The sequence below is a fragment of the Phascolarctos cinereus genome, unplaced genomic scaffold, assembly GCF_003287225.1.
Source record: "Phascolarctos cinereus isolate Bilbo 61053 unplaced genomic scaffold, phaCin_HiC Scaffold_4;HRSCAF=312, whole genome shotgun sequence".
In the NCBI taxonomy this organism is placed as follows: Eukaryota; Metazoa; Chordata; class Mammalia; order Diprotodontia; family Phascolarctidae; genus Phascolarctos; species Phascolarctos cinereus.
The window spans coordinates 343,875,233-343,882,973 of record NW_027555847.1 but is presented as its reverse complement, the minus strand read 5'-3'; the positions used below and the strand labels follow the sequence as shown (position 1 = coordinate 343,882,973).

The 7,741-nt window shown below is 38.7% G+C and overlaps 1 pseudogene; it reads left to right on the top strand.

The window, feature by feature from the left end:
• The first annotated feature begins 636 nt into the window (after positions 1 to 636).
• LOC110213525 (large ribosomal subunit protein uL6 pseudogene) lies at positions 637 to 1,220 on the top strand (annotated as a pseudogene).
• Positions 1,221 to 7,741: the final 6,521 nt, after the last annotated feature.

Sequence of the window (7,741 nt, the reverse complement as noted above, 5' to 3'; positions counted from 1 at the left end):
ATGTAGAAAAGATGCTTCATCAGTTTCAATGTCCTAAAAAATATTAGATGAACTGGAGTGGGGTTGTGCAGAAAGTTGGTTGAGGAAATTAGGTCATACCTTGTGTGTCATCTCTAAAAATGAAAAGCCTTGGCCTCAGCCTTGGTTTTCTTTCCTTCCTTTTTGATGGAAGGGTTTTGTAAATTCCAGAGAACCAAAGGATGTGGATTTTGCATCAGAATTTTAGTAGCGTCCCAAAGATAGCATCAAACTGTCAATAGTGTCTTCATTGGGAGGCAAAGATAAACATAGTTTGTAATGAGAAAAGGAACATTATAGGCTTTTAAAGAACCCAGAGAGGGGCTCTTCGGCTTATGTAAATTTTCTGCATCCAAGTCCGTCGCTTCTGGGGAAACCGTTCTCGGGGTTCCTTGGCCCCACGCTTACGCCCTAGTTCTTCCCCTGCACTGCAAGCATTGTGTGGGTCCGCGTGACCTTGACTAACCGCGCTAACATAGCCTCGTCCGCCCACCCTCTCTCCCCTGCCTGGGACCTGGAGTTTGCCTGGCATTAACTTCCGGTCCGGGTTTCTCGGGGCCTTCAGGGAAAGAGGCTCCAAACTGGCCACCTGATCTGAGTATTTTCCGCAGGGAGAGAATGAAGACCATTCTAAGCAACCAGACCGTCGACGTCTCCAAAAATGTTGACATCTCTCTTAAGGGTTAGGAATCCTCCGCAGGGATTTCAACCATATCAATGTTGAGCTCAGTCTCCTTGGAAAGAAGGAAAAAAGGCTCCGGGTAGACAAATGGTGGGGAAATTGAAAAGAACTTGCAACTGTATGCACAATCTGTAGTCACGTACAAAACATGATCATGGGTTTTCGTTACAAGATGAGGTCTGTGTATGCTCACTTCCCCATCAATGTTGTTATTCAAGAGAATGGCTCACTTGTTGGAACCAGAAATTTTTGTTGCTTGTGCTGTTTCTCAAGCCCCAAAAGATGAGTTAATTCTTGAAGGAAATGATATTGAACTTGTATCAAACTCAGCTGCCCTGATTCAGCAGGCCACCACAGTCAAAAACAAGGATATCAGAAAATTTTTGGATGGCATCTATGTTTCTGAGAAAGGCACAGTGCAACAAGCTGATGAATAAGTTGGAAAAGATGCCAAAGGCCGTGTCCTGAAGAGTCAACACTTATTCAGATGTCAAAATAAAAATTTTTTTTGTCAAAAAAAAAAAAAAGAACCCAGAGGGGCAGCTAGGCACCAGTGGATAGAGTACCAGCCGGGAGTCAGGAGAACCAGAGTTCAAATGTGACCTCAGACACATAACACTCACTAGCTGTGTGACTCTGGGAAAGTCACTTAACCCCAACTGCCTCACTTAAAAAAAAAAAAAAAGAACCCAGAAGAAAAACTACACCATACCTGAAGGGGAAAATATTGGAGACTCCAGTAAAAGGACTTCCAGGAATGTGAACTATGGCACATATGGTCATTAAGTTGGAGCATACTTGCTACTGGATTCTGTATGTACTGGTGGGAGAGTATACAACAGATTTGGGGAGAGGTGGGAAGGGGATGGCAAGAGGACATTGGTGTTCTAAACAAACTATTATTCTTTTTTTTTTTCCAGTTGTGTCCAGCTCTTCATGACCTCATTTGGGGTTTTCTTGGTAGAGATATTGGAGTGACTTGCCATTTCCTTCTCCAGCTCATTTTATAAATGAGGAAACTGAGGTAAACAGGTTTAAGTGACTTGCCCAGTAATTATCCTTTTCTTAAAGCTGATTATGTCTGGTTGACTAATTCATACAGACTGATGATCATTTTGGGAAGTACACCAGGAGGGCTTGTGAACTATAGTATTATAAAACCATACCTCTATCCCTTAGGCTTATTTAGAGTCCAGAAGGAATATAGTACCTACCCTCTGGAAGCCCAGATTGCCAGTGTGAATAAAGTATGGGAGAGTAGCTCCAGAATTTATGTTAGATTGTGATCCTATAAAGTATGCATGTGACAGCCACTCTCTACTCACCTTTTTCACAATCATCCCACATGAGCTGTGTAGGAAGTAGCTGCTTTGGTGTCGCATGCACACTTATGAAAATGTAAAAAAAGGCTTAAATGACATATTGTGGAAATTCAGGGGAATGGTATGTGACTCATGAATCCATAGTCACGGCTCAGTGGATAACAATGAAGCATGTAATGTTCTCAGAGTATTTCCACAAAGCTTCAGTTGGAATAGCTAGTCAGAAATTCCCAGCAGCCCAAGATTTTGTTGTAGCACTTTCCACATAAGGGAGGAGGAATAATTTTCCTATAACTGCCTCTCGGATTTCCTCACTACCCACACAAGATCAGGCCAGCCACATAAAAGGTATAATGGCAATATGACAATAACTCGGTGTAACAATGCTCAAAGCAACAACAATATTGTAGTGAGTAAGTTTTCAGCATTCCAGAGGTGGGTGAATGGAGACAGAGGCTTGCCTGAAGATAATGGCTGACTGATCAGTGGGATAAAAACCTTTCAAGTGCCTCAGGAACAAGCTTTTCTAGTTGGACTTATTCTTGGCAGAGGTCAGGAACTCATGTCAGCTAAGGAAAGTCATTTATGCCAACAATTTGCTTCAAGTATTGATGAGAGAGAGGAAAAAAAGCCAAATAACTGGATTAAATGGCTTTTGCAGGCTGACCTCCCAGAATAGGATGAAAAGAATCCCAAGTGCACTAAATGCTCAATTATAAGGTGTTTTGAAGATGAAAACCTCTTCCCTAAGTACTATGTACTGCACTACCATTAATGTAACTAATGAAGAGACAAATAATTTCCTCATTTATGATTTTTATCATCATTTTCTCTCAGATTCAGGACTGTCTCATATCCATCACAAATTTAAAGAAATCGGAGTCCCACAAAACACAAAGCTGGAGAAATTTCACAGCAGAGCTATTGTTGGGAAATACAAGAGACAATAAAGTCAAGGAGACATGTTGGAATTAGTAGGAACAGCACAAACAGCATGTGCTATCATGGTCAGCAGCAATATCCTATGGGTGGGAATTATTGAAGTGAGAGAATGAATGCTCAAGCTGGTCACTGCCCAGATGGTGAAGCAGACAAGTCGATTTCTGAGAGGAAGACACATCTGGGTCCTGATCTCAGTGAAGGTCCCCATTTCCCATGTACCTGGGATCACAGATGGCAGTACCAGCTGGGCAATGAAATAGATGTATACGTCTGTGCTACTCATAAATTAAAAGGAAAGACCTAGTCGGCTGTCTTGTCAGTGTAAGATTGCAAGTCTACCTTTAAATATTTCAAGGATGGCAAGATACAACTTTGTTGGTTATACTATTCTATATGCCATGAATTTTAATTTTGGACTTGTGGGAGGAGGGCAGATATTGTTTGGATGAGCTTCCAAGTCATGTTGACTCCCCAAAGTGCAGAGAAATCTTTGGGGAGAAATTTGTTGCTTTTGTCTATAGAATTTCAGTGAAAGAGGGAAGAACTTCAGCAGAAGAGAAATAAAACTTAATGTGATGATAATTGCCTTGAAATTTTTATCTTCTGTGGGAAATATTTTTACTCAGCATCTGAGGATTTCTGAAACGCAATCAAAGCAGAATGTTAGCTTGTCTGAATAGTATCCAAATCAATTAATCAATGACATCTGTGTATTCCTGAAATGTTAATTGTATTTTTTAGAAGATTTTGTATGTATTTTAAAGAGAGGTGGAAACAAATTCTATTCCACACTTCATAGTATAAGGAATAGGACAGAATAGTAATTTTTACCAGGGCTAAGAGGCTCTCAATTGAGGGAGGCAGACATAGGAAGAAGAGACAGCTAGGAAGAGAATAGGATAAGAAAAGCTCACACCTATGGACCATTGAATAACTTGGCAGTTTAACTACTCTTAGCTAACTAGATGCCAGGTAGGGCACATGCAGCCTGTCCAGAGGCTGTTGGGATGACAGGTATTGGTGGGAGAGTTTCTGACATCCTTTTCCACTCCACTCCACATCCTAAAGGAGGGAGATGTGACAGGACTCATCATTTCCTACCGAACTGTAGGTAACCCAGTTGCAGGGAGAAAGAGTAGAAACCCTTCTGAGGTGGTTGATGGGGGAGTTTATGGTGATATCTAATCCATCCTGATGAATGACTTCTTTTTCTGCTCCTTAGTAGATACAAAGGTGCAGCTTCTCCAACCAAGCATCCTCTAGCCCTCCCTCTGACTTAGTCTGAATCTCTATTCTGTCATGGCAAGAAGCTCCATGAATGTATGCAGACTCTTGCATTCCCATGTCCATACCACCACTTCCATTATGCTGTCTCCAAATCTATTGTAATATTTTACATCTTCAAAAATCACAATACACACATACACATATACCTACATGAATATATCTGTATAGTTTTCTTCCAAAAAGAGAATTTTAATACATCTTAACCAAACTGCCTTTCAAATTAGAGGAAAAGGTATCATTAACAAAGGTATTTTGGATTTAGTTTCCTATACCCCCAAAATAATCAGAGATGAAGAAAAAAATTCCATTTGGATATTCCCCCCTCAAAAAAAAAGCACTTTAATCTCAGATACTATAAATCTGCATTTCCATGTGCATAAACACTGGGTCCATGGTGAAATAAATTAGCACTGTAAAGTATACACATGTCAACAATTACTGAATGCAATAATTTAGGGCCTGGTTCACTACACTCACCTTTGGCCAATAGGCACCCTTGGTCTAGGAAAGTGATTTAGGGGACTAAAAGGATTGCAGTATAAACATTACACCAACTACATCTTTCATATTCAGAAGCCTTCTAACTCCCCGAGCATGATTTCCTACATTTATGACATGCCAATTTGCTCCCTCCTACCAGCAATTCTTAATGTCATCATTTTTGCCCTGGATTAGTTATGATTTACAAATAAGCATGGCTGTTGAAAGGAAAGTAGACCTCTGATTTAACCAAAGGCAAGAAAAATGCACATGGTGGTGAATGGGGAGAGATTTTAATTTATCAAAACTAGTAGTTGCCTGAGTAGAAAGAATACTTAATACATGAAAAGAAAGGATTGTAATTTTTAGTTTTAAATTAATTTTCTTCAGGAATGAAATTGTTTCCTGAAATTGAAATTTAATGTCTTCCGCTCTTGAGATGCAAAGCTTTCAGGGACAAATATTGATTTCAGATAGTTTGTGGCTAAACTTCCCGAATGCCTAGTATACAATAATACTTAATATATCACCTGGGTGGGTTTTTTTCTGCCTAAGCTTTTTGTAAGATGTATGAATTAAAGGTAAAAAATTGCACATTACAAGTACAAAAAGTAAAAAGAAACAGGAACGCATCATTGTGGCACATGAGCTACGATATTTACATTGAATCTTGAATTGTGCATGTTTTTCAATTGAATGTTGGGAAACATTTTACCATATTAGACAAACTATTGTATTGCATTACTCCATACTCTTCATGCTAAGTGACCCTGAGGAGATTTATGGGTACCCTCAAAGCAAAAGTTCTTGTCTAGCTCTACTAGACAAGAATTAGTATACTGAGTTTAGTACCAGAGAGTAGCTTAGTCACTAGGAAGAATCAGATTCCTTTAGTGCAAATTTTCTAAATCCTAAGGAAGATGGATATATTAAGCATAAAATGTTCTTTGTGTTTATAGGAAGTGATCAAAAAATAGAGTAATAGGTCATTAGGGCTTGAAGAGGCCTTGGAGATAATCTTATATCCTATCTCCCTGACTTAAAAAAAATAAATGGGAACACAAAAGCACAGAGAGGGGAAAAGGACTAGAGCTGTCATGCAGGTGGTAGTAGAGCAGTGATGATCATGATGGTGATGATGATGAAGAAGTGGTGATGGCGGTGATAATGATGATTATGATTGTGGCAGTGGGGGTGATGATGATGATAGTAGAAGTGTTAACGGTGGCAGTAGTGATGATGATAGCTGACTTTATATACAAAGTGTCCCAAAATTCATTGGGCAGGTTAATATTTTAATGTCTTAAAGCTACACTAAGACTTTTGGGGTATGTTGCATAACCCTTTAAATTTTGGAAAGTGATTTATATGATCATTTGATTCTTATAAGAATCCTCTGAAGAAAGTGCTACAAGTATTATGATTCCCGTTTTCCCAGTGAAAGAGCTGAGGGTTATCAAGGTTAAGTTATTTGCCTAGGGTCGTACAAAGAAGTGTCAGGACTGAGAGCTAGAATTTGAACTTGTGTCCCTTGACCTCCCCTCCTTTTATTTTCCCATTACATCTCATTTTCTCTATGTCTGGTAATGATCATAATGCCATTTTCTTTGTGAACCAAGATACACTTATTTAAAGAAAAATATGCTTTGTAAGACTATAAACAAAGGATCTCCAGTTGGCCATCCTAGCAAAATGGGTGTTACTGATAGCTGATATCGTATTTGTGTGTTTTCCTTGCACTTTTCCTCTATGGTGCCAAAGTAACTGCTCAATTTATTCAATGCCATAAAAATTTATTCAGACCAATGTGGGGGAAAATGTCAAAAGGTTCATTATCCTCTTTTAGACAAAGTAATGGTTTGGATGATAAAACTTTTCACTTTTCAGGCAGTTGGGTTAGTGTCACATGGTCCTAGGCTGAAATAGTAAAATCTGACAGCATCTATATCTCATTTCACATTTTTTTTTACTGGCTCTCCTTTTCAATTCATAGAAGACATTGGGGTCATAATAACATGTTTTCATTACAACTGAGAAAAACATGAAAAGTCATATCAGGTAAGGAAATGCTCCATTTAAAAAAATTAAAATCTGGTGGCCTTCATCAAATTTACCTGAATTCCAGTTTCACATGCCCAGCACTTGGCACAGTGACCGGAACATAGTAGGTACTTAATAAAAATGTATTGACTAATTGGCTGACTTTAGAGAAGTGTACTCAATTCTGATGTACAAAATATAGTGTGGTGGAATGTTTACATAAAAAATAATTTGAAAATAATCCAAAATGGTACTGGAAATATACCTCCCCACCTCCAAATAGCTGGAGTAAAGGATTTCATGTTGGAAATCCATTTCAACTCTTTTCCATCAGTACATAGCATGACACTTTGTAGGTTCTTAATAAATATTACTTAGAGATAAAAATAATCCTTTTAAAAGTGTTGCCATTTAAAAGCATTACTGATGTGCTTAAATTCTGTGTAATGTAACTAGTGATCTTGAAATTAAAAACCTTCATTTTATGTATTAGGAAATTGAGAGTGGGAGAGAGAGAGGGAGAGGGAGAGAGAGAGAGAGAGAGAGAGAGAGAGAGAGAGCGCCACAGCCACATTCTGGAGAGAGAAGAAGGTGGGAAAAGTCAGTTCTTTTAAGGACTGCTGAAGAGGTAACTCTTCCTGATTTGGTGGACAATCCTCTCTAATGTGACTTTAGAACAACTACCCCACCCACCCACCCAAACTTCCTCTTTTGCTATCAGTCAAGGGAGAGTTGGAGGATGGGATCAGTCAGCATTTAATTCACTTAATGAAGGTTGCTATCTTCCTATCTGACTTCAAAGTAAAAGAAAAATAAGGGGAGAAAAAAGTTATGCAAGTAATTATATGATATTAAATTATTCTAATGATTTAGAATTTCCACCTGTCTGCAATAGCATAAACTGAAATGAGTTCAAAGTGAATATGAACCCAAAGCTGCCATTCATCCTTCTTGAAGACTGGTGAAAGTT